The 27,812-nt window shown below is 42.9% G+C and overlaps 1 protein-coding gene and 1 long non-coding RNA gene across 5 annotated transcripts in view; one reads left to right on the top strand and one right to left on the bottom strand.

Moving 5' to 3' along the window:
- Window positions 1-27,812, top strand: part of PLAG1 (PLAG1 zinc finger) — a 50,643-nt gene that overhangs the window by 13,320 nt on the left and 9,511 nt on the right. For 3 of the 4 annotated variants that reach the window (XM_036106081.2, XM_036106082.2, XM_036106084.2), the window contains exon 2: window positions 27,455-27,553. The gene's annotated coding sequence lies outside the window, so the exon portion shown is untranslated. Of the gene's footprint in view, window positions 1-26,038; window positions 27,554-27,812 lie in introns of those variants that run through there. The other variant, XM_078072374.1, reaches the window with a different exon arrangement.
- LOC144381739 (uncharacterized) lies at window positions 8,666-14,448 on the bottom strand. The gene is made up of 3 exons (XR_013447521.1): window positions 14,332-14,448; window positions 13,463-13,532; window positions 8,666-8,928 (listed from the first exon to the last, which is right to left on the bottom strand). It is a non-coding gene; the product is annotated as an uncharacterized LOC144381739 (long non-coding RNA).

A 27,812-nucleotide genomic window follows, 5' to 3' on the forward strand; every position in this document is an offset into this window, starting at 1 on the left:
TAGATTTTTTTTTATTTTAGCCAAGTTTTAGTGAAAAGTTCTTCCCAGTAAAAGCAAAACCAAAATGAGCACAAAAAAGAGACTGTTTCTGTTTAAAAGAAAAAGAAACTTAAATGGATTGGTTAAATTATTCCCCGAATCATTTAGCCAACATGACTTTTAAATTATATCACCCAAAATATTTTGTGTATTAATGCCATGCGTCCGTTATAAAGGACTTTGGTTGGATAGCAGTCCTTGCTCTTACCTATATTCTCTCATTTCATTCTTGCCACAGTCTTGTGAGATAGGAAGTGCAGGCATGTGTATTCAAGGAGCAGTCATGATTTCAGAAACTGGAATTCTGTGACTTTGGAAAATAAGTAAGTCTTTAGAATGGGCGGGCCGTGTAAGCTAGTTATTGATACGTTAATTTGCTAGCGTAAGCCTAAATTACATCCAGATTAGAATTTATGTATTTATTTAAAAAGAAAAACAATTTGTAAAAATAAAATTTTCAGTACTGACTCAAGTTAGGACGTGCTACGTGTCTATTTATCTTTTTTTTAAGATTTTATTTATCTGTCAGAGAGAGAGAGAGCACCAGCAGGGGGATCAGCAGGCAGAGGCAGAGGGAGGGAGAAGCGGACTTCCTGCTGAGCAGGGAGCCCGATGCGATGCGCGACTCAGTCCCAGGACTCCGGGATCATGACCTGAGCTGAAGGCAGAGAGCTCATCCAACTGAGCCACCCAGGCATCCCTGTCTACTTATATGTAAGCCATGGATTAGGAATTGAGGGGAAAGTATAAGTTTGCTAAATTTAAGGAGATTTTTAAAAGTATAAACCTAAACTTTGTTTTATAGGATTTAATGATCTCACTAAGTGTAGTTTTGTCTTTTTAAAAGTATAAACCTAAACTTTGTTTTATAGGATTTAATGATCTCACTAAGTGTAGTTTTGTCAGTTTTTGCTTCAAAACACATTTACAGCAAAACCATCCCCTCTCAGAATAAGTGTCTCTTTTTGAATTTTTGGATGGTTTTCGTTCAATAAACAATGTAATTCTTTATTGTGACTATTGCAAATAGTGTTTAGTTAATTTCATATATTAGGCTTCCGAGATAGAAATGTCACTGATGATCTTAGCACTCAGGAGAACTGAAAGAATTTAATGCAGTATATGGTATCATCCCAAGTTCTCCAAAATTCCAAGTTAAGTTCCAGATCCCTATTTTGTTATTTGTGTACTTAACCTCCACAGATTTAGGGGATTTAGAGACATACCCCACATTTGACTGTGCATGTGTTTTACTTTGGCCAGTCCCTGCAAAGCTTTTCTCTCATACCTGTCCGCATCTTAACCTGTCCAATAAGTCCCATTACAGACCATCTTCTTTTTGAAGTTTCTTTATTCTCCAAATGCGAGCCGGAAGTAAGAAGAGTACTTCCCGCCCCTTGTAGGGTACTTGTATTTGCCTTCTACCTTTTCCTTGTCTTTCTTTTATGCCTTGTGGATGTTAGGTTGATGTATGAAAGAGAACACAAAGCAGCATATCTTAAAATGCGAAACGAATGGTACTGACAGTAAAAATGACAGGTATTCCAGGGCGGGAGAGGTGAACTTGAGGTGGGCTTTGAACAGGTGTGAGTTAAGAATGGGCAGAAAGAAGGGAGGGCCTTAGGTGAAATGAATGGTTTCAGCAGAGGTGAGGAGGCAGAAATGTGCTTATTGTCCTGGGCTACCAGGAATACCAGTCTGACAGGAAAGGAGGGTTTGTTGGGGGGAGCACAAGGTGAGACTAGAAAGGTATGCTGAGGCCTGACTCTGAGCAGCCTTGATTGCCAGCCCAAGGAGTTTGCACACTGTGCTGTGGAAGGCACTGTAGCTTTTTGAGCAGGGAAGGATGAGTTACGAAAGTGAAGTCGACTCAGAATCCAGAGTAAATTGAGCCCATGGGTGTGAGACAAGAGTTACCGAAATGTTACTATAATCCAGATCTGAAGCAGTGGTCCACTGCCGTGCACGTGACTCTGTTCGTTATCACTGCTAGTCCCTTCCTCACCGGCGAGTTCTAGACGTACATTTTCAAGGGCCTCTTTTGACATGGTTGCCTGGATGGAAGGCTGGCATCTCAAACTCTCAACGTCCCTAAAACCAGCAGTTCAGACTTTAGTAGTTTTATTAACGGCCCTTCCATTCCTTCAGGTCCCTGGGCACAAAGCCACCTTGTCTATATTCAGTTGGAACTTCTGATGTGGGTCTAGTACGTCCATTTTAGAGACATGAAACAGAGGGGACATACAGAGGAAGTAGTTTGATAGCAGTAGGTTATTCCCTCCGCAGAGGAGGTGGTCCTAGAGCAGCAGGTGGGAGGGGTGACTGTTCTGGGCATGTGGCACATGCTGGGCCCTCACCTGGAGCTGGAGTCTAGGGTGTCAGGGGTGAACAGAATGATGGTAGGTGAGGCTGGAAAGGGAGACTGGGACCAGGATGTATCGGATCTTGAATGCCACACTGAAGGATTTTTATGCTGTTGCAAATGAGACACCCCCCCACCCCCCCAGATTCACAGTTGGGTCTTTAGTGATACAGAGCCAGTCTTTTAGCTGTGGATCTCTTCTTTGTTCCTTTGCTCAGTCCTCTCCTCACTGATTCTCAGCCCTCACCTCCTCATTCCCCCACCCTCACACCCAGTGGCCTGCCCAGTTCCCAGAAGAAGATGGGAGCCACCACCACAGCCCCCCGCCTGGCTCCTCTTTACCTCTTGCTCTTCCAGAATAGTGGGCCACCTCCTGTGGGTCGGACAAGGCTTCAGAGGAGCTTAGGGAGTCTGTCCAGGGGAGGCTGGGCCTCATGGCCTTGGGAGGCGTGGATCAGTTGGCTGGAGCCAACTGGGTTACTGCTAACCCCTCCCATCCTGGTTATTTCCCATCTCTTCCTGTCCACCTGCAAAGATGCTTCAGTATTCCCCTGTCAGAAACAAAATACTGTAGAAGACCTTTGCCTTCATCCCCCCACTGCATATCTTCTCTTTCTTCCCATCGGTGCCATCCAGCAATAGCCCATCAGTAGTAGCGTCTTTGCATTTTATTCCCACTGGGCTTTTCTGCAGGGCTTGATGGGCTCCTGAGAGCTCCCTCCTGTCCCGCTCTTCTGGCCCTGCTGCTCCTGCTCTAACAGCTCCTGTGCACCTTCCCTCAATGGGGCCCATTCTTCTCCCAGTTGGCCATTTCCTAGGGTTCCTGGGTCCTCCTCTCCCCTCGGCGTACGCCTTCCTGAGCACCGGCATCCACTCCTACCGTACCTGTGCCTGGCAGCCTTGGGCTAAGAAAGCCTCAGTCTCTGCCCACCTCCGGGGCCTCTGCGCCTGTGTTTCTCTTTACACAAACGTCTCCACGTCTGTGGTAGGACACTCTTCCTCACATCTCTTACTCCACGAGAAGACTTGACAGAGGGCCTCCCATGGACCAGACACTAAGCCAGAGTGAACGAAGGCGATGGTAGACAGGATTCTCTCAGCCCGTGGCAGGTGGTATGAAGGAAATAAGGAATACAAGGATGAAGAGTTGGGGGCCTGGGGGAGAAGGGACCCTTAGAGACAGTGCTCAGAGAGGACATGTTGATAAAGGAACCTTTGTGACGAGGCCTAACTGGTGAGAAGGAGCAAACCAGGAACAACCTGGGAGGGGCACTTCCAGAGAAGACCCTGATGGAGGGGGAGCCCAGCCGGGCAGAGGCGGCAAGGTGGGGGAGGAGGCCAGAGAGCCACTCTGCAGGACCGTCTCGTGCCCTCTTTGGGGACAGCTGGCCCACACTGTGCTTAGAACTCCTGAGCCACCGCATGGGTTGCCCTTTGCCAGCTGGCTCCCACCTCGGGCCTCATCCTCATTCATGACTGCCCCTTCCTTGTAGCCAAAGGGCCTGGGGTGCGGTGGTCATCCCCTCCCCGGTGTCCTTAAGAATGCAGCTCCTGGGGACTAGTGACCTCCTAGCTCACACCTTCCTCACCTCTTCCCTTCCCTGCTCCTCTGGAGCTTGGTTGCTGGGTGTGTCCCAGAGCATGTCCCCAGCCTGCCTGTCTCACGGTTGGGGTGACACCTCTGTGCTTGCACAGCCGATTCCATTCCCTGCTGTCAGGCACTCCTCCCATCCTGCGCATGTCCAACTTCCTCACTAGACTGAGCCCGACCTCCTCCCTCTTTCTCTCTCTCGAACCAGGCACACAGTAAGTATCTGGGGAGGTGCGCTCTGCCCTCAGGGCCAGACTCAAGGGTTGGCTGTGGTGGAGGGAAGCTGGAGGAAACTTGGAGCAGTGGCTAGGTGCTGTGTGATGAGAGTCCTCCCAGAGGGTGTCCCAGGACAGCATCGAGGAGAAGAATGGCGACAGCACTGGGCCCATAGAAAGGTCAGCAAGAAGAGACCTGGGTGTCACCCTCAAGAGTGGGAGCCAGTCTCTTGTTAACTGTGAAGTGCAGGACAGCAAGTTTGGGAGGTAAGGAGGTGGCTTGTTTCATCTCTACTGCCCCCCACCCCACTCCATAGACTCCTTCCTTCTCAACCTGAGCCCTCCCCACGACAGGTAGAAGCCCCTTCCTTGCCCTCAGCAAGCCTTGCAATGGGGCTATGGAGCCAAGTACACACACCCCAAGGAAAGACGGACAGACAGACATGCTTATGGTGGGAGAGGACACACACACACACACACACACACCCAGAGGCCCAGAGAGAGAGAGGCTCATAGACATACAGGCTGAACACACAGTGGGGAGAGGAGACCTGTACACCCAGGGATGCTATGTCTATGTATATATGTGTGAATTATTGTTCGCACTTCAGGGGAGGAAGAGAGAGAGAGAGAGAGAGCAGCACATTCAGCTCATACCCAGAGAGGGGAGAGAGACAGAAGCTCTGTGTCTGTCTCACCCCTGCCTGGGGGACACCGATAACTGGATGAGGGGAGAGTGGCACACATCCAGAAGGTGAAAGAAGGTGGAAGGGGTGGGGAGAGAGAGAGAAACAGATTCCAGGATGGGGCAGGGGGGAGACACACACACCTAGAAAGGTGGGGGACAGTAGACATAGGAGCATGGGGTAGAGACACTCACCTTGCGGGGGCAGGAAAGACACACACATACCTCCGGAAGGTGGGAGAGAGAGTTACACTCATACCAGGATGTGAAGGGAGACACTTGCACACACACATACTCAGAAGGTTGTGAGAGGCACACTCCCACTAGGCACACTCATGCTGGGATGGGGATGGGGAGGGGGAGGCACCCTCATGCCCAGAAGGAGCTAGACACACAACAGGCCTCCAAAGAGTAGGAGCGACACCCCCCAGAGTCAGAGGAGACACCACATACACATACCTTCAGTAGGAGAGAGAAACAGATTCCCAGAGGGCAGAGAAGGACACGCACACGCACACACACCCCTAGGGATGCACAAACACACATACCCGAGGTGGGGGAGAGGAGTAGGCACACATACCAGGGGAGAGGAGCGAGATCTATATACCCCAAGCTGGGAAAGCAGAACAATAGAGAAATTCAGAATAGAGTCGGCACACTTGTGCACACACATGTGTGTGTGCTCACACACACAGACACCCATAGAGGAAGCCACATATACGCATACGAGGAGGGCAGAGAGGCCGACATGCAGAAGGAGGGAGGGGGGTCCACACAGACGGGATAGTACACAGGGCAGTGAGAGGAGACACGATAGGGGAGACCCCCATCCTGCCTGAGAAGACAAGAGAGACACACAGCCTACCCACACTCTTGGTGTTTGCATGACCACCCCAGAGACTCAGGGTTGGGAAGTACTCACTGTGCTCTCAGTTCTGCAGAGTAGTATGTTCTGACATCTGCACTGGGCTTTCCCAGAGGGCAAATCTGCAAATGGGCATAATCACTTGACTGCCGAGGGTACCCTAAACTCCAGTCTGTCCCCTTCAGGTCACACATCTCCAGAAAGGTCACACCTTATTCCTTTCACCCCAATTAAAATACTAAAAAGGTACTGGACATTCGCATGGACATGTTTTGTTTTTTTCTGAGTGTAACATAGCTGTTAATCACAGCCATCGTAGGACTCCTTTTTGAGGCCAGCCATCTTCAGTAGACTTCAGGATCATTTAGTTCAGCCCGTACCATAGGTTGTTACCTGAAGCACTACCTGGAACCCACCATACCCCTGGCTCCTTCAAGTCCTTCAGCTTGGGATTCTCTTTTCCCACTCTCATTAGACAGCCTGACTCAGTGGTTCTTCTGTGCCCCAGAGTCCTGTGTTAGTGCTTGTGTTCTAGTCCCTAGCACACAGCTTGCTTTGACTTCCAGTCTGGGATACCCTCCTCCCCTGCTCATGAAGCTAGGTCTTCCTTCTCCAAATAGCTTCATACAGCAAGTACTTGGCAAGTTTTGTGAGGCTTGAGCTGTGGTAACATTTGGAAGTGGAGTCCTGTGTTCTCATCTAACCCAGAGCTCTTGGGGGTTGCCTCCCCGCCCCCGACCTGCTTGCACTGTCCCTCGTCCGCCCACAGGAAGCCAGGCACTCCAAACTTCAGGACCTCTTGCTTCCTTGGAGCTGGGCTGAGAGGGCTGCAGGCAGGGGAGCCTATACATCCTTTCCCCGGCTGCTGGCAATGGCTCTGGGCCTCCTTGTGGTTGTCACCCCCTTCACCCATCCCTAGACTCTGAAGCTGGGTCTCATCATGGCTGCACCACTGCCAGCCCCCCGCCCCCCGTCCCTTCTCTCCCTGTGCATGCTCACCCCTGTGCTTCTCTAGCCTCGTGGCAGGTGTCCCCCGGCAGGCTGGTTAGCTACGTGGGGAATGCAGTGGTAGCCAGGCAGCCCTGCTTCAGACCTCGTGAATTGGGAAGGTAGCTCACTTGGAGCAACACTATCCCCTGACACTAGGAAGTGCTTACTCTGTGCTTGCTGCCCAGCACGCTTACACATAGGCACTTTTTTAATGCTCGTAACAACTCCGTAAGGTAGGTACTGTGCTTATCCCTCATACACAGAGGAAGATAATGAGGCTCAGAGAAGTTAAGTAAGTATTAAATGAGATGATGCACAAACAAAATTCTCAGCATAATACCTGGTTCATGTAAGTGCTCAAATGGCTTTTGTTGTCTAAGCAACCTTGTCCACTCTGTTCTGTGAAATTCAAGCTAATAATGATGACAATGATAATAGTTCTCATAGAACTAGGATCTCTAATAATCTATTAATAGACTAATATCAATCTATTAATTTTTTCCTTTATCCTAGTATATAATAAAAAATATCTAATATTTTATGTTCTGATGATTAATACTAATCTATTAATAGTTAATAGTGAGATTCTAATAGAGTCTATAATAGACATTAGGTAATGCCCCAAGTTCACTGAGGAAATTGGGTCTATCACATATGCCCTATCTACCGTCTGTCCCCTGACCACAAACCTTATTTGCACTGTATCCCTTTGTTTTCTTGGCTGCTGGGAAGCTCTGCTCTCCCACCATCTCTTTTCCTGTCCCATGGAATATGGAAACATGTACACTGCATTGACTATTTTTCTTCAGCCGTAGACATGTTCAAGGCTGTCCAGACCAAAGCAGCTTGAACCCCTCACTTGACTCTACCACACTGTCCGGACTTCCTCTTTCTTCCTCAGACTGTCACATCTTCGCCTCCTTTCCCAGACCTTGCCAGCCTGGCTTCCGTGTGCATGCATGCATGCATGTGCACGCATGCACGCACACACACACCTGCCCAACAGAGGCTTTCCCCTGGTGCCTGGTCTGTCTGCTCCATGACACGGGGCCCTTCTCCTGTGGTGTGCCATGGCCTCCACAAGCCGCCATATTCATCCACCCCCCAGCCTGACACAGTTCTCTGGTCCTGCTAGACCAATCTATTTTCCACCCTTATTAGAGTTTAAAATTACCCAGTCATTGTATGCTAAGTGAGTACTTGGAAGCCTAAATGTTAAAAACCCTCTCCCAGAATACTTATTTCTAAAAAAGTAATTGATATAATTGAAAGACCGTGACTACTAAAGATATTTGTTATGGTGTTACTTTTACATACAAGTACAAGTACCTGCTTGGCTTCAGCAGAGTAGCATCCATCGGTTGATTGGCCTGTGGCCTTTGTAGCATGGTCAGGGCTTTAGAAATGATCATGTGCATTCCTTAGTTCACAGAAGTTGTGTCATAAACTACATGCAAATAATTTCTGACTTTGTCACCGTCCACCAGTTTTTACTGAGCACCCATGGTTTGTAATATACCGCATATAGGGGTTATGTGTAGTGCTGCCTTGAGAGATTTTTAAAGAACTTTTTATTGTAGAATATTTCAGAGATACACAAAAGCACAGAGAATACTAGAAGGATCTTCATATACCCATAGCCAGTTTCAGTAGTTACCACCTCAGTAGCCAGTCATATTTTGGCTGTCCCCCTACCCATGTTGCATCTCTTCTGCGGACTACTTTGATGCGAAATTATTTCATATCATTACATATTTTTAGTGTGTATTTCTAAAACATACAGACCCTTTCTAGACATATAATCACAATATGATCATCACACCTCAAAAGAACAGTAATGTCTTAATATCACCAAATAGTTAATGTTCAAATATCTACAGTTGTCTCAGTGTTTTTAACAGTTTGCAGGACCCATATGGCCCGTATCTACAGGTAGCTGATAATATCTTTTAAATCTTTTCTGACCTACTGGTAACCCCTTCCCTTTGTTCCCCCTTAAAATTTATTTGTTTAAGAAGTGGGGTCTTTTTGGTTTGGTTTAGTTTGGTTCTGTAGAGTTTCCCACAAGTCTGTTTCTTGCTACAGGTTGCATCCCTGTACAATTGTTTGACAGGCTTCTGTGGCCCCTCATTTGATGAAAGATTCAGGTTCCGCTCTTACTTCCAAACATGTTGGAGTCTCCTAGAAAGAAAAGTTGGAAAGACTGAATTTGTGGAAGAAGTAAATATTGAGTTAAGTACCATAAGCAAGAAGAATAACATCGATACGCATATAGTAAATATAGATATATGATACTGTGTTTCTGGTATAATATTAAAGTTCACATCATCAAAAGTATGTTAAATACAAACAGGCATTTTTTTCCTTTAAACGGCCTGGGTAACACCCAATGGAATATTACTCAGCCATCAGAAAATGAAATCTTAACATTTGCAACGATGTGGATGGAAGTAGAGGGTATTATGCTAAGTGAAATAAGTCAGTCAGATTTCACTCATACGTGGAATTTAAGAAACAGAGGATCATAGGGGAAGGGAGGGAAAAATAAAATAAGACAAAATCAGAGAGGGAGACAAATCATAAGACACTCTTAACTAAAGGGAACAAAATGAGGGTTGCTGGAGGGGGGATGGGTGGGGGGATGGGGTGACTGGGTGATAGGCATTAAGGAGGGCACTTGATGTAATGAGCACTGGGTGTTATATGCAGCTGATGAATCACTGACCTCTATCTCTGAAACTGATAATACACTATATATTAATTAAATTTAAAAATTAAATTAAAAAAAAATAAACTACCTAGGTAATATCTTTGTAAACAAAATTGAGATCTTTGTTTTGTGTCCTACTTTTTGAAAACCTAACATTGTGTAAATGTTGTTTGCCATGTACTCTTATGTTACTTCTACCTATTCCTCAAAAGCTAGACTACTTGTGAATGAGCACCGTGATGTATTTAGCCTTCTCCCGTTAATGCCTGTGTAGCTTTTTCCAGTCTTTACATAAGCAGTGATGAATGGCCTGGTGCATAAATCTTTATGTGCATCTTGGGTTATTTGCTGCAGATAAATTCTTAGGTGTGAAATGGGTGGAGAGAATGATAAATGCTTTCCCTGGCTTGGCAGTTGTGTGGCCACTTTGACCCCTGGGAGGACTTGAGTCACTAGGAGTACGTGGGCGTGCCCATTTCCTTAACCCTCCCCAACGCGGGGCATGACCATTTAAAAACCCTTGCTACTGTCTATGCTTTTTGCTTTCTCTTGTACATACTTCTCTTTCATATGTTTTCCCTCCTGAGCTGTACCCTCCCGCTGCCATCATTACATTTGCCCTCGACATCTGAGGCTGCTCATTTTCCCTGCACCAGAACTCTTAGCCTCGTTTTGCCTGAGAGATTGGCACTAGGTGAGGGAGGGCGCACGACGCTGCCTCTGTCATAAAGTGCATGAAGTGTGTGGATTTGTAACCTCTGCTTTGGCTCTTCAGATCCTTGTTCCTCCTTTCTGTTTTTTCTCCCGGTGTCAGATCATTGATGTTGCAGGACAAGTGGAAGATTGCTGTAGAATCAAACTACAAGTTCATGTTACGGTGGGGGGAAAACACTCACCTGCCACATTCTGAACTAATCAGAATTTTCAAAGCAAATAAATTAAGGAAGTAATTATTCACATTATCTAATTCCTTTTTGAAAAAAAAATAAGGATTCAAATTGGCACCTCTTTTGGTACCTTTAAGTATTACCTGGGGGGATGTCAGTTGAGAAATCTAAAAATTAGGAAGGTTCAAATGTCACAATCAAGATTCTCTGACACTGTCATGCAAACTAAAAGTACCTCACGTTTGCATTCTGCTTTCCAGAGTGTCATCGTCACTTCAGCCTGCTCACCTCTGTGCATCTGAACCCCAGAGTGAGCCTTGCCAACCACAGCTTGTGTCCTTCCACTCCACTTACTGCCTTGCTCTGCTGGACATGCTGGTCTCTCACTATTGACGCTCTCAGCCTCTCCTTTTCCCTTGGCGTGTCTTCGTGTGCTCTCTGCCACCCCAGCTTGCTCTCACTAGTGCTCTAGAATATTCCACTGCATTGACTGCCCTCTTTCCCATCTTACTACTCCCAACACTGGAAGAATCCTTGCTTTTTCTTTCCTTGGGCTTCCAGGTGACTGGGACAGCCACATCACCAGATGCTTTAGAAACAGCATGTGTAAAGTGGTCCTGAAATGACAGCTAGAGTCCAAGTCCTGTCGTGATTTGGTCCCAGGTTACCCTCTGGTTCCCTTCCCATTTATACCCCCACAGCACCAACTTGAAGTTCCTCAGGCTCATCAGTCTGGGGTTCATATGCCTGCCCTCGCTCACACCATTTCCTCTGCTGGAATTTTCTTACCTCCTTTTGCCCACTTGGCCAGTGCCAGTTCATCCTTGAAAATTGTGCTCAGGTGTCCCCTCCTGTGTGAGGCCATGTTAATTTCTGTCTTCTCTGTCCTCCGCCTGTGTGTTGAGGGTCTTTGGTCAGCATCTGCACATAGCCTGTCCTCCTGTACCTACTCTTGTGCTCTGGGTCCCGTCCCTACTAATTCATTGTCCTTTCTGTGCCTGAACCTATCAGCATGTAAACATGCCACACCTCTGCCATCTTAAAAACAAACACGGGGACAGAAAGCTCTCTCTTTTCTATACCTTCCCCTTCAGCTGATACCATTTCTCGAAAGAGCTTCGAGCCTCAGGTTTCTCACATGGCACTCCTTCCTCAGCCTCAGCATTCCATGCTCGTGCCTCCATCCCCTGACACAGTTCTTTCCAGGATTACCAAAAGCGTACATGTCTCCAAAGCAAAAGGGAGTAGAACTTAGTTCTTATTGTGACCACCGTTTCCATGAAATTCTCTCTTCCTTTTGCTTTTCTGACTGTACAGCGGCCTGGTTTTTCCCCCATTCTGTGGCCTTCCTTCTCCCCTTACACTGGCCCGTCTGCTCTGTCCATTCTGCAGGTAGCAGAGTTCCTCCGTTTGCCCCTCTCCACACTCCTTCCGCCAAACACCTGTGTGTCGTGAGCGGTCTGGCTCCTGTGTCTCTGTCACAGGCCACTGTCCGCTCTCATCCTTGCCCTGCTCTTCAAAGCCTGTGCCGGTTCTCCCTTGTCTGTTAAGGACGCTGCTATTGGGGGTCTTCGTGTTATTGGCGTTCCTCAACATTTAGTAAAACTCTTGAGTGCCACTGGCTACGGCATGTGCTTTGCATGTGATAGCAGATGCCTAATCTATCCCTTGTAGCAACCTCTAGGGTTTAATGATTTCCCTTTTCAGCCGAGGAAACCCAGGCTGCAAAAAATTAAATCATTTTTTACCCACAGAATCGCAGCTGGTCCACTTGGCCCCCAGAACCCCCAGACAAGATTGCTTTCACGGGCACAAATGAGTCTGACCTCGTCACAGAAGTGCCTTTTCCCTTGGTGCTCAGCTTCCTTCAGCCTCCTGGTCCCTCTCAGCCTGCTACTCAGCGTTAGCCACCATCCATCCTGCCATAGTCCACACGCTGTGCAAGCTGCCCCCGTCCCTCCTCCCTCGGGGGCTGCACGCCACTCCCAGCCCCCCCGCCACAGGTCCGTGACTTCTCTCTCTCCACTCGCCATTCACTTGTCTCTTCCTTCCCAAACTTTCACTTCCAAAGCTTGAATGAATCTTTTATCTCTAGGAATTCCCATTATTCTTAATCTACACTTACTTTAGGGCATTTTCTAACTTCTATTTTGTGTTACCAGTAATTATAAATATTCTTTTGAGATATCTCCCCTTCTAGATCACACGCTTCTTGGTGGTAGGACCAGTGACTGATTCATCTTTTTGTTTTCCATGATAGTGGAATTAAAAAATGGAGAGCTATTTATCCAAAACTTTATTCTTAGAGCCCATTCCAAGAGCCTCTGTGCAGGTAGGGAGACCGTAATGGTATATTGAGGAAGACGAACTTGCTAGACATGACCACAAGATGGCACAGTAACTGCAGTGTCCTGGTATCTGTTGAGGGTGGGCCAAGAGAGGAAAGAGAACAAGGTGTTCTTGATTGCTGGATACTCAAGGGAAATCCAAGAGAATTTTCAAATTTAAAGTAGTCAATTCCTAATCATTCACAAAGGTAATCAAGTAGGTTGGGCAACTCTTTTCTTCCCCAGATCCTTCAGCCAATAGAATGGAAACCTTCCCTCCCTCCCTCTTTTCTCTTCCTCCTCCTATTCCTTCAACAAATATTTGAGTGCCTCTATGTGCATCCGCTGTTCTAGATATTAGGAACACAGAAATGGACAGTAAAAAGCAAGATCTCTGCTGTGATGGAGCTGATTCTCTAGTCTTCGTGAGATTCAGTGTACAATATTGGAGACAGACCTAAGAGTTTCCTTGCTGTTTTTGTTTGTTTTTGTTACTTCTAGTCACTTTTCCCCCTTTTGCCCAGCACAGATTGATCTGTAGCTTTGTGCTATCCAAATGAGTTTCAGTTTAAAATGCAAAAGGACCACCAGTCAGTGTATTGTTATGACCAGTTTTGTTTTAGCCATGATTTTCTGTGGCCTTCTATCTTGATTAAGGTATCCCAGTTAATCAAGAATTGACTGTTCTCTTTGCAATTAGAGATACTGAGGCTCAGAAAGGTCAAAACATGCATATTGCATAGGTAAATACGTGGAAAAATACATACTCAGGTCTCTGTATCATTCATTACCTCAAGATCAACGCCAGTCAGATTCTTCAAAACAAAGGAAGACAAGCAAGTCCTGTATTGTGGCAGGTACCTATAGACAAATTTGACTTAAACTGTGTTGTTGCCAAAGGTAAAGGTTTGCCAGGGAGGACCCAGTGCAAATTTATTTAGTTCAAATTGCATCTAGTGTTTAGAAACATTCCTTCTGCAAGGGGAAAGCAAGAGTGTAAAAGTAATACAAGTATGATCATTTGAAAATCTCGGAAATCACACACTGCTTGTTTTAAAACTGTGAGAAGAGCTGCTACAGCAGCCTTCTTTGTGGTGTGTCGTAGTTGAGCACTGGTTTTTCCCCAGTATTGGATCTCCATCACCTCTGTGCGCCTTCCCTCCATACCCAATCCCTCCACCAGTCTGGCTCTGCAAGACGGGATTCATTTTCACACTCTTCTTTGCCACCCCTTGCTTCAGTTTCAGGAGGATGAGGGTAGGGGATTAATCTGAGATGTTATGTGGAAGAGACATTCCCATGATGTAGAAGTCAGTGTGGAATTTTGGTTTATTTTTCGTGTACTTCGATGGAGTATGTTTTTCCCCTAACATATAGCTGTTTTCTCTGATTTTTAGTAATCTTACTATTTTTGGAGATGCAGTATAATCTTTTCCCACAGTTAAGCTGCAGGCAGGGGTCAGTCCATCCCTGGATGGTCGTAATCACATATTACCAAATTACCATTCAGTTCAACACGCAAAATGACTGTTGGCTGCACGTGGATGGGTTTTGTTTTAGCTGTGATTTGGGGTTATCTGCGACTTTGACCGCCATAAAATTTAAGGTACACACACCACCTATGTCACAGAGATGAGAAGATCAAAAGTATACTACTTACCAAGCGTCACCCTTAATATTCATCTTGCATCACACATGCGCGCCGTCTTCTTTACGTGGAGTATTGCCATTGTTTGTCCTTCAAAGATTCTGTTGGCTGTGATTCTATAGGAGACTGTGCCAGGAAAAAAAAAATCCAAACCCCTTATTTTTAAGTGCACACCAGGCCATTTGGGGGTGGCACTTATTTCTGAGTAACACACTGAGTATAATAGCTTTGCAATTTGAACCCCCAGAACTATGCCAGAGACTGGACATACACAACCCTGTTTACTTTTCACCACAAGGTAAGTATCTATTCCCATCTTGCAGAGGAAAATGCTGAACAGAGATGAAATTGCCCAAAGTTGCGCTTACAGTAAGGCTTGGGCGGGATTCAAACACTGTTCTGATTCCCAAAAAGCAAGTCCGTTGCCTCCACGCACTGTTCTCTGTAGTGCTCTAGGCTCTGTGATTTGGTGTGAGCGTTTTGTGGTGAGGCACTCTCCCAGTCCAAGTCGCAAAGGAGCAGTGTAAAGACAGTTGCCAGAACTGTCCCCGTTAGGATTATGGGCGGGCAACCTTTCTGTAATACATGTCCCTCTCAGAGTGGGGTGAGGGGAGAGAGCAGGGGTGTGTCCTGCAGTGGAGAAGGGGCTGCGCCAGGTCCTGGTTGAGCTTCAAGAAAGAGGACCCTGAGGCCTCACAGTGACAGATTTAAACCCCCTTTTGTTAATTACCTGTCAGCAAACCCCGCAAAGGCCTAAGTGAATTTATAATTCTGGAAGGTCACATTTCGTTGAAAAAAACGTTACCCTAAATAAAAACTGATAGGAGAATCCCCACTTAATTCTGTTTCAGAAAGCAAAAAAAGCACACAAAGATTGGTGGTTTTCTGATTTACCTCAAAACGTGGCTGGGGATGGGAGTGGGGGGAGCAAATTGTACAGGTACCTACATTTAGGGTAATTTGTAAATTATCAGTATAATTTAAAATTTTTCAGCCCATGGTAACATCACTCATACAAGGCTCCTCTACCCATCGCCAGCCTCTTAGCTGCAGTCTGTCTCTCGCTCTCACTCCAAAAATAACAAATTGCCTCAAGTTACCCAGACCCACTCCACGGTTTCTGACTCCTTCTACCTGAATACCTGCCCATGGTTGGCTAGTACTTGTTCTTTTGTTATCTTGGCTGGAGTGTAACTTCTTTTTTTTTTTTTTTGTTTTTTTTTTTTTAATTAATCAAAGGCAGGCCTACCAATTAGCATGGCATTTCTTTCTTTTTAAGGCTACCACTAATTAACATATTTAAAAAGTCTGTACAGAGGCTGCATTGAATCGCTTCAGTGGGTACTTCCTTTGGTATTTGATAAATGGAACTTATCCCAGAACTATTTATTATTTGCAGGTCTCAGTTCCAGCTCGAGTGTATTCCTGGAGCCCTTAAATCATCTAGTATGATGTGCCAGTCTGTAAAGCAACAGGTGAACTGCACTGGCTTCCTCCACGGGCAGCAGCTGAGAATGTGACTCTAAAAACTGCCTAGACATAGCCTTTCTAGTAAGGACTGAATGTGACTCTTACATTTAAGCCAGTATTCCTCTTTTTCTTTTTTTTCCCCCCTGTGAATGGGAAGGAAAGATTTTAGTCATTTTGAGTCATTGCCCTTATAAAGGATTTTAGTTTATCAGTTCACAGAAAGTGGTTTGGGTTTTTGGTTTTGGTGTTTTTTGTTTTTTGCTTTTTTGGCACACTTCAGTAAATTCATTTGAAGATTTGTTTGTCATCCTCATTAATTTTGTTTTTCTCAATATGAAAACTTGGGCTTTTCCCCCTAGCTTTATTGAGGTACAATTGATACTTAATATAACTGCACACAATTAAAGGGTGTAATTTGCCAAGTTGTGACATATGTCCACATCCCTAAAACCTTCACCACAACCAACATAGTGAACATAACCATCATTCTCAGAAGTTTACTCATGTCCTTTGGTGAGCTTTCCTTCCCAATCCCCCCGCCTCCCTTCCCCAGATAACCACTGAGCTGCTTCCTGTCACTATAGATTAGTTTGCATTTCCTAGAATTCTATATAAATGGAATCATTTAATATTTACTCTTTTTCTGTCTGACTTCTTTTATTCAGCGTAATTATTTCGAGGTCCCTCCATGGTGCTGTGTGTGTGCATAGTTCTTTTTACTGCTAATTAGTAGTCTGTTACATGAATCTACTACAACTTGTTTACCCATTCACATATTGACGGGCGTTTGGGTTGTGTCTAGTTTTTTTACTATTACAAATGAAGCTGGCATAAATATTCATGTACAGGCCTTTGATACGTGTGTTCATATCTCCTGAGTAAACACATAGGTGTGAAATGGCTGTCATATGGTAGACACATGTTTAACGTTTTAAGAAACTGCCAGACTTTTAAAAAGTGATCAGTGGTAGGAGTTCCATTTGCTTTACAGACTCACTAGTACTTGATCCAGTCAGATGGTCAGTGTTTTTCATTTTAGTCATTCTAGTAGGTAGATGGTGGTATCTCACTGTGGTATTCATTTGCATTTCTGTAATGACCTATGATGTTGAGCATCTTTTAATGTGCTTATTTGCCATCTTCATTCGCAAAATGTCTATTCAGATACTTTCCCATTTTTCAATTGGGTGGTTTTCTTACTGTTAAGTTTTGGAAGTCTTAATATATTCTGGATACAAGTTCTTTATCAAATTTATGCTTTGCAAAGATTTCCTTCTAGTGGCTTGTCTTTTTGTTTTTTTAAACATGGTTCTTTGAAGAGCAGTTTTCAGTTTTGATGAAATCCAGTTTAACTTTGTTATTTTATGGGTTGTGCTTTCAATGTTGTAGCCAGGGAATTTTTGACTAACTGAATGTCACAAGATTTTTGTCTGTTTTCTTCTAGAATTTTTATAGTTTTAGGTTTTACATTTGTGTCTCTGATCCATTTGGAGTTAAGTATATATATTGTGTGAGGTATGGATTCAAGTTATTTTTGTTGTTGTTAATGGACAACAAACTTTTACAGCACCATCATTTGAAAAACCATTCTTTTTGGTAAAATATTTTTTTAATATAAAAGTAGGACAGGGGCGCCTGGGTGGCTCAGTTGTTAAGCGTCTGCCTTCGGCTCAGGTCATGATCCCGGGGTCCTGGATCAAGCCCCACATCGGCTTCTCTGCTCAGCGGGAAGCCTGCTTCTTCCTCTCCCACTCCCCCTGCTTGTGTTCCCTCTCTCCTGTCTCTCTCTCTCTGTCAAATAAATTAATTAATTAATTTTAAAAAATCTTAAAAAATAAATAAAAATACAGAAGAATATAAAGCCTACATCTTGCTAATCTTTAAAAAATAACTTACCTAGATACATTTAAGGTATTGTAGGAGTAGTTCTAAGTGTGTACTTTACAAAATTGGAATCATAGTATATTCTGTCTGGCTTTTTAAAATTTTAGCATTGTATCAGTGTTTTCCTGTGTGATTTAATATTCTTTAAATGCATGGTTTTTAATGGCTACATGGTTATTCTGTCATAGATATATACTTTACCCCTTTTATTAGACATTATCAATTTTTATTCCTAAAATATACTTTGAACATGCTTATACTTAAATCTGTTTCTCACCTTTCTTTTTTTTTGCTTACATTTAGAAATTTATCAAGTCAACATACATGAACATTTAAAGGGCTTTGATTACATATTTCCACAGTGTAGTCCAGAAAGTTTTAATGGTTTACACTCCCACCAGCAACTACTAACAAACTTTAATTCTTATGGCAAATTTTGTTCTTTTAAAAGCATCAGGGATGCTCTGGGACACCCTCTCTTGTTCTCCACAGCGTCTTTCTAACCTTCACTCTGGCCAAGTGCCTTGCTCCCCCTCATTCTCCTCATATGACCGTTCTACTTGGCACTGGTAAAGTTAAGCAAACTCCTTGCATCTCTTGCTTCTTTTACCAAAACATTTATGGGGTTGAATATACATTTCTCCCAGGTCAATAAAGAAGCCCCTCTTCTCATCTAAGATGGAAAGTTCTTCCTTTTCTCAGGCTCCCATTGTGCCCGGTCTCCAGAATGCTCCATATTTCTTCCCTGCCTCTTTACCCTCACTCAGCACAGAAGCTGCCCCAGGTCTTCCCCACCTGACATCCTGAGTTGCCCCTCAGCTACCAGACTTTTTCTTCTCTTCCAGTGCAAAGCTCTTTGGAAGGAAGCATCCTTTTGTTGGAAGTCACTTCCTTCTTGCTCAACTGGCAATCCACATGGGAGTGTTTCTCCCTCCTCCTCCTTCCCCATTCTTGCCCTCCCTCCCACCCCACCCCACAGTCTTTCTTGCTGAAGTGTGGTGTCTTCATGCCTAAGTGGTGAGCTCTAGGCAAGAATTTCAGGGTGGTTCTAGAACTCATAGTAGCTTTGTCTTTTTGTGGGGCTCGCCATCTTTTTCTTCCTTCTCTTTGAAGCTCTGTCTCTGCCCTTCTCCTCTTTAAATTAGAGTGGCTGTCACTAGACACCAGCATGAGTTAACCAGTAACTTGGTTTGCATCTGTCTATATAAGAGTGAGCCACACAGCCCTGTCTACCTTCTTCGCATGTCCTTTGTCACTGTGGTCAGGCACTTAAGGACCTGTCAGCTTTCCTCTAGGAAATGCCTGTTTTTGCTGTTTTTTCAGCTCTCTGCTTTAGACTACTCCAGCACCCAACTTCTGTATCTCATTCGAACAAGCACGCCCTATACCTTCTTCCCTCCCTCGGCCCCCCTCCCACCGCCCTAAGTGCTTGTTCTCAGTGCTTCAAAATTGCCCCACTTCTTATCATTAGTACGTGAGTGTATAACGTCCCAGCCACTTGGGATTCAGTGCACTTTTCTCATTTCAATCTTTACAATGTCTATAAACCACACTGCACCCAGTCAGAGCATCATCTTAGAATCTGTAATCATCTGTGGTGCTCATCTCTGAGTTCTCCTGGCTAACTGGTGTGCCCCCCCACACCCCTATGCCCCCCCTTTCTTTATTGTACTTTCTTCAAGGTAAAAATCACCAAAACTCCACTGTATGCTTTTCCTTTTCTGACCTTCTCAGTTACTTGTTTATACCATATAATAGTGTTCTTTACTGTTGATTTGTCCTTCTAATAATACTGCCTTATGAGGTCAACTTTTATTTTAATTAACAGGCATATCACTTCACTTGACATCAGGTGTCTATCCCGTGGTCGCAGCTCTCTTGGACATCCTAGAGGACAGGGGTCATGCCTGTTTGCATCCCCAGTAATTTCAGATTGGTGCCATACGTAATAGGTGTTGGTAATATTTATTATATCAGTGTCAGCTACTTATCTTAATAGAGCAGGAGCCACATACAATTGAGCGTTGACTCTGGGGGGTCTGAGGAAATGAAGCAGATGACTTCTGCAGAGAACTCCCGGCAGTCCCTTTTCTCTCTTGATTAATGCTTATGTGGTAGGTCTTCCTTACTTATACTAACAGAACGAAGCTGTGGATAATCCAAAACCTTGAGTACTTTGGAGTACATGTTGGTGTTTCTTTGTGTGTTGCTGAAGATGGACTTGCCACCTGTGAATTCGCTTTAAAATGAATAATAGTCTCCTCATAAAGACACACACAGGACTGAGCAGTTGTCTGTCTCCTTACTCTGCCTCTACTCTGGGGCATTTCTGGTTTGCACCTTGCCTGCGAACACATGGCCGCAGGGAAACGCTCATCGGGCAGGGTTTCTCCAAGCTGCTGTTTAGAACAAGATCTACACCTAAAAGGTTTTTCCAAAAACTGTTATAGATAAAATAGTGGATTTGTTTCAAATATAAATGAGGGAAATAAGCAGCAATTTTGAGGAATGACAGTAAACTGGGAGTAATATTTGAATGAAAATATGAACAATCTAGATAACTTGTGATTTAGGGGGGAAATCTATATATCTAGGGATATTGATTTATTCACTTTTCACTTTTCAGTTTACTGTAAATATTGTATGTGTTTCACGTTTGTTTCTAATGGGAATTGAGATAGAGTTTCCATAAAGTATAAAAAATATAATGAATAAAAACCAATTTGGCTCATGTGCCATTAACCAGATTGGGTCGCACTTTTGGAATTTCAAACTAACTCTTCTTTTCTTTTTAGGTTGCCTCTTGGTGCTGCATTGGCCGTATTTGGCACCCAGAATGCTTCATTCTGTGATGGTCTATTAATAAGGTTACCTTGTAAAGTTTGGAGCAGGGCCGCAGGTAGGTGGCTTTTATCATTATATGGCATGGTTTTCAAAGTGATCCATTATTTCAGTTTCTGAATAATTTAAGATATCATATTAAAAGCTTTGAAAAGCATGCCACATAATAAGCATGCCACTTACTATTTCAAGGTCTATCAATATGGATTGTGTTCAGCAGGACTTTATTAATAGTTATAGTCTAATGGAAGGATTGAAATACTGGCAGTGAGCAGTCTTCCTTACTTTGCGCACAAAATGCATAGCTGCTGTAAAAGCTTATTTGTTCATGTTCCCCAAATAGCCTGCCGATGAACTCTTAAGCTCTTCTTTCTCCGAATCTTGCTCAGAGTGATAGACTATCCCATGTTACCGCTATGTCTTCTTCCTGTCGACTGGGAGGGATCCGATGAACTACGGGCAGATGGGGAGGGCTGCTCACTCTGCTTGCTGGGATAGGGCAGATGCTAGAATAAGGAACTCCGTGGGACAAGAGCAATTTGCTAGCCTTGTTGGAAAGGGGACACACCCCGGCATCTGGACTTCCCAGCCTGTAGGTGCAGCTCAGTGCCACAGAATCGAGGTGTAGCGATACTTGGAAGTCCAGGCACCCTGGATGTGGGACCAGGTAAGTCTGTCAGCAGGACCTCACACACAGGATCGAGGTTTAGAGGCCAGGACCTTCAGCCCTAGGGTAGAAAGAACGGTATGAACAAAGATGGCTGTGCCAACTGCCAGAGGATAGGCTCAAGGTCATAAACTCTACTGAGGGCAGGCAGGGGCCCAGCCCTGGGGAAAGGAGGACACAGGCTGAAAGCCAGGCAGGGTCCCACAGTATACATGAACAGAGCTTTACAATCAGACAAAAGGTACATAAACTAATCTGGCTAAAATTCCTAGTTACTTTGTTCCTTTCTCTTTTCTATAAAGTTTCATTGGCTATTTCCAAACGATAAGTCATAATGGATGCAGACTGCATGTGCTTAAGGAGCTGTGCAATAGAACATTTGAAAGCAGACGTGTTCTGAAAATCCAGGCCGATGGAGTGCACCCTGGCTGTGTCTCCTTGCCTGTCAGGTCACCTGCGGGCCTCTGAGTAGTATATGCCCACATGTTCCTAGCTTTCAGCACCCCTGACAGAGACAGGAGGGACCCCCAGGTGGTTGTGACGCCCCCCTAAGTTTCTCCTCCTCCACCAAAGCAAACTAACAGCCTCCTCCTACAGGGTTTGTCTTCTGAGCTTGCTTTACACTGATTTGAAATTGCAGAAACACCAAAACATGTTTATCTGCTGTTCTGATTCCCGAAATCCCTTATCAGGACTATAGTTATGTTCAACAAATATTTATCAAGTGTCTACTACATGCCAGGACACTGACCAGGTGCTGGGGGGTGAAAGGATGAATAATAGTCTCCCTGCAGATGAATTTAGAATTCCCGGGGGTGGGGGAGACAGGCCATTTCAAGGAGAGCTTCACAGTCTATATTAGAGGTAAAAGGTGCCCTTAGGGGTAAGGTTGTGAAGTTCTTTCTCGTTCAAGTAAAATCAGCCAAGGAATGTAATTATCAAATCTCTTCTGATTGTGACGGCCTGGGCGGTGTACATGTCCTCTGGAGGTGGAGGACGGAGTGGCCGCCCCGACTTGACATTTTTGCTTGGAACTGATCCTGTTTACTCAACTGTATAGGAATATATAGAGGTGGTTGTTTCCAGAGGTGGTTGTGACCTGGACAGTCACACGGGCATAACTTAAGGACAGAGTAATGGCACAAATAGAGCCTTCCCTGGATTGGGCTCTTTTTCATGATACAGTTTAATGCTGCTCAAGATTTTGCACACACACATGCACACACACATTTAACATTGATAACTCCTCGTACACCCGTATACACTAGCCTATATTTCAAGTGCGCTTTACTTTGAGATGGCTTAAAACTAATTCTCTGCATGAGCTTTTGTAACTACGTAAAACTTCCTGTCCTCATCACTTTTGTTTGAAAATTTACTGTTTCTGCCTTCCGATTTGCATTTGAAGGCAGATGCAGTAGGAGTGCTTGGAGAGTTCAAACATGGAACCTAGATGATGCCGTGTTTGTCTAAATTAGGAGTATCAGGCATTTAACCCTAAATGAGTGGAGGCATGTTCTCCAGATGTTTGGGGTCCGTCCGTGTGAATATTTTTAGAGTTGATGTCAGGCATTTTTGTTGTCACCCCGGGAATATACGAAGTCAGTGGTCATAAAAACAGCCCCTCACAATTTGGGAAATAGGCAATTTTCAGATTGGGCTGACCTGTGAGTCACCTACTTTATACCTAGCCAGAGCACCAATATTTGGGAAATGTTTCATACCAAAAAACAAAGCCAGGAAAACCTCTAAAAACAGTTAAAGTTCTGATGAAGCATTCTTACTTGGTATCACATATCATTGATTCTTTGCTCTCTCCCAAGCACCATTGCTTCCCTTTGTGCACAGTTCCCCTCACACATCCTCTTTGCAAATTTACTGACTAAAATTGCCCTATGTGACCAAAAGGGAATTACCTGGTATACCACCCATGTGTATTTTTTTAGCTTTTTATTTTGATGAGATTACACAGCCTTAGGGGGAAGAATCCTCCATGTAGTTGTTAAAAGGAAATGCTGACTTCTAAGTTATGGATCATTAAAAGAGAGCTTTTAAAAGAGAAGAAAAAAATTTTTAACTTGACATTTATGTTCTATACAATAAATAACCAATGAAAATATTTCAGAATTGGAAGACAAAATCTGATGGTCTCTTCCTTCTCTCTGGATACTCCTAGAAAATGTAATAAAACAGCCATACCCAGGTTCAAGGTGGCCCAGAAGGAACATCCTAATTGTACAGAGAACTGATGTTGGGATTTGTTGGTTCCACTTTGGAATCCGTTGACTTTTTCCTATTGGTTCTTAAAAACAAATAGGTCTCCTTTTTCTCTTCACTTGTCTGTTGGCTTTTATTATTTGTATATTAAACATAAGGCTTTCTACATATGAGTAAGGCTAAATTTTATGCTAAGTTTCAAAAGGGTTGTGCTAGAATTACATTTTAATGACCTGCTCAGAAGTTGAAAACATCAAGTATAGTCATTCAAAACAGGCAGCCTTATTTTTACTAGTTTTAGTTAACTGTGACTTCTATAGGAAAACAAGCACTGTAGTTTTCAGTATTTGGGGCATGAAATGTGTTAATCAGGTACCTACTGACAGCTTGGGTGGATCAGGCACAATCCCAGCTCTTTGCCCTGTCTCCTGCTTCTTTCTGTCCTCTTGAGGCATCAGCAGCCGCATCTCACCATCTACCTATCCAGCCATCCTTCCTGCTCTGTGCCAGGCCTGGGTGCAGGTACCAGGCGTGGTTTCACTTTAGCAGTTTTTATTAGGAATGGGGACTGGATTGATATTACCTACGTGAACTGATTCCTTAGCAATGGATCAATCCGAGAAGGCTTGTTTTCTGAAACAAAACAAATATTTTAGATTTTACGGCAATTGCTGTTGTTTTAATCTAAGACTTTACAAATAGCCGGTAAGTTACAAAAATACCTTTCTCGTGGCTTAGTTTGTTGGACCAGATTGTATCCATACCGTGTTATTTTTTACTTGAACATAGACACGTATATTCTGTCCTGTGTCCTGGGTCTGTTACGGTGATTGAGCAAACCTGTAGTTCGTTTTGATGCTGGAAAGCACTTGCCCTGCTTTAATTATTTTCATTCATTCAAAAAAAAAAAACAACACTTTTATGGGAAACAGCAGTGAATAAATAAAACTGACACAGCTTCTGCCTCAATGCTGCCTACAGTCTATTTGTAATAGTCTTGCAAGATGTACTTCTCCTTTTATTATCCATTAATAAGGGACTTTACAGACCTACAGAAATTGAATGCTGTAAAAATTTCCACATAACGTTCACGATCAAAAAAATGTGCTAACTATGCCGTTGCCCTCACTTCAGGACTGGTCCACAGTTACGTTATCTTGTTCATTTCTTTCACATTATCCCAAGCTCTGTTGTGTTTCGTACATGTGAATTAAAATATTAACTGTTGTTAAGTTTCCTTTTGCAAGCTACCTGTTGATGTGAAAAACATGTTTTAAGCAAATGTTGACATTTTCTGCATTGTTTACTCCTGGTGTTTTATGATTAGCATATGGGAGCATAAATAAAGCTTTGATTATCGATGGCCTTTGCCCTTAATCATCAAAGTGTGTATTTGATTTTTAACTTAATTATGAAAGAATTAATGATGCAGGTAAGTGTTGTAAGAATTCACAGCTGTTAGACAAATGACAGAGTTGTGGAATTGCAAGTATAGAAACAGTTTCCAATACAGGGCTGTTCTTACGCCTGCATCCTCATAGGAATTTGTTTTAGTAGACCCTCTGATGTATGATTCATTTTTGCTGGTTATGTTTCTGTGTGAGTCACTGTTTTAGAATGTAAAACATAGGACAATGAACATGTGTGTGTGCACGCACACACAATGTTCCCTTTACTTACTGTTTTTATGTATGCAAAGTTGCCCTAGAAAATAAATGTGTGTTCTTGTACCAGCAAAAACTGGAAGGGCATCCTGAAGTGTGACTTTCTCAGGGCGAGTTGAAATGGGTATATGGGTATATTGCTTCACAATTCTTAGATCCAGGCAAAGAAGAATTTTAATCCTTTGAAAAGCATAATAACCGCTCTTTGACACATAAAAAAGAAAGATAGGAGTACACATTTTGTTGTAGACTTTTCAGAATAGTAGTTACAATACTTTTTAAAAGTCTTTCTTATCGCTATAAAAAAGAACACAGATAATTTTAGTTGACATTTTAGTTAGGATTACATAAATGCAAACGGTATATTTTTCAGTGTTTATTTTATCAAGCCAAATAATAATGAACTCTAACTGGCTCCCGGTTTCCTTTGTTTGGGGAAATAATTAGCAGCCCTTTGAAATTAGTGGGTCACTCATAAGAACTCAAAATAGTTAGATTGAAGTTAGGGAAATTAACTGTGACTTTGGAATTATGTTTTGTGATAAGATGAATGAAAATGATGGCTTTATTATTTTATTTCAGGCTAAAATATGTAATGGGTAATTTGTAGACTATAGTAATATTTTAAATCAAGATAGAAATTTTAAACTATATTGAAATACTTTATTAAAAGAAGCAAAGTCTTATATTTGTTTCCTTTTGGGGGTCATATTGGCAGCTCTAATAGAGAAAATAGGCACTATTCCCTGTTCTTGTCTTTTAAATGTAATAATGGGATTTATCCACTTGCGTATTGGTTTGCCAACCTACCCTTCTCCTAGAATGCAGCCATATAAGAGTGAAAAAGGAATTTTAAGGCTTATGCCCCTTCTTGACCACATACATGCTGTCAGGATATTCAGCTTCTATGAGCTTCTCACCTTAAAATGGCAGTGATAATAAATGCATCCACCTCTCGGGTCCATTGAATTTTCCAGAGAGGTCATAGAGATGAAAACACTCTACACTTGCAAGGTATTTATATTATTAAAATAACACAATACACAAAACAGGCTTTCATGTTTGTAACTACCCTACCAAAACCTCAGTATGTGCCCTGGGCAAGTAAGTATTTACAAAGTTAATTTTATTATTTTGCAATTTTGATGTGCGGAATTCAGTTCTTCCGTTTATGCATGTCCTGTGCTTTACAAAAGAATGGAGCTTTTGCTTTAACTTTTTAAATATCTTTTATTAGTCTGAATTTTTATTTTTCTTGTTTTTTTAAACTATGAGAATCATGCTGCTTTCAAATATACCTTTATTATTTTTGTAATGATGCTTGAATGTTCTCTAGCAAATATTTTATTTATGCACCAAATTCTATGTGAAAATTTGATATCAGGAGAAATTAATTAGATTTGTGTTTAGAACGTTACGTAAAATTGTTTCCATTTAGCTTGTCATTGGTGAATCCTTTTATTATTGTATTTTAACCCATTTGATTTATATTATCCCCCTCATGTTCTTAAAATCATGATTTCTGAACGTTCATCTTTAAAATATTCAGAGCTTATTAATCTCTTTATGCCCTGTAGTCTCTACAGTAGATAATCCTGGTTGTTTTTTCTGCCTTTTGACCATTCTTTTCACATTTACTTGTACAATCAAGAATTATTAACAGATTTTTTTCTCTATGCATGTTCTTAGTTTACTGAAGATCATGCCAATAGGCATTTTTTACAGATATTTTAAGATTTTTCGACAATGATCTTTTAAAACCCAATGATGCCTTGTTTCTGATACCTCTGCAGCAAACCCATATTTAACTTCCCTTGCACGCTTTTGAAATCTAAAGAGTGCAGAGTTATTGCTACATTTTAGCAGTCAGCAGGTGTTGCAGGTAACAAAAGTGCAGCTCAGATAGGCCCGCCTTGCACAAGTGTGTGCCCTGTGGGCAGATGAGGTGCTTTCTTCAGGAGTCTGCTCTTCTTTGGTGAGGTTCCAGATGCACGGAGTTTGTCTCTTCCATGAAATTATTAAGCTTAATGAAATTTTGATCAGTTTGGTTTACAGAGAGTAACCCTAATATCCATTTCTCTCAGTAGGCAAGTTAGATTTAAAAAAATTAAAAACTGAATTTGGGAAAGAAGTGGGGAGTCATTCAGCATCACAAAATGCCATTTATATAGGTAATACTACTTTACTTTTTGTTTCTGCATTTATTTGGTCATGTAAGTGTGCTTAGAACTAATAAAAATTTGCAACTGGTGAAAATTAATGCATGACTCGTCAGCAGAGTATGGAATGTAAGCATGTGCCATGAAATTGCAATTCTTTTATCCTTTATTTTCCATCATTTACATACTGATTCCATTTAGAGTGTAGTCCATTCTTATTTTTTGTTTCACAGATCGGCCAAAATGGGAAGGACTGGATTCCGCTCTCTTCCACGAAGAGTCAATGGGACTGGCTAAGATCAAGGTCTGAGGCTTTTTCCATCTGTCATCAGGTATGCAATGAACAAGAATCACTACAGTTCTATGCATGTATCCTTAAAGTATTTGATATGCATATTATGAATGTGGACTTTTATTCAATGTTGAGCTCACAACCTTATATTATCCTGTAGTTTTAAATGCACCTATAACTAATTTGAGTTTTGTAATATGTTGAGATGAAAAGATATTATTAGCCATGAAAAAATTTCAGCTGGTCTTAGAAAAGTGTAATATTTGAAATCTACAGTTCTTCATTGCTCAGTATGTACA

This window comes from Halichoerus grypus, chromosome 5 (genome assembly GCF_964656455.1).
Source record: "Halichoerus grypus chromosome 5, mHalGry1.hap1.1, whole genome shotgun sequence".
Taxonomy (NCBI): Eukaryota; Metazoa; Chordata; class Mammalia; order Carnivora; family Phocidae; genus Halichoerus; species Halichoerus grypus.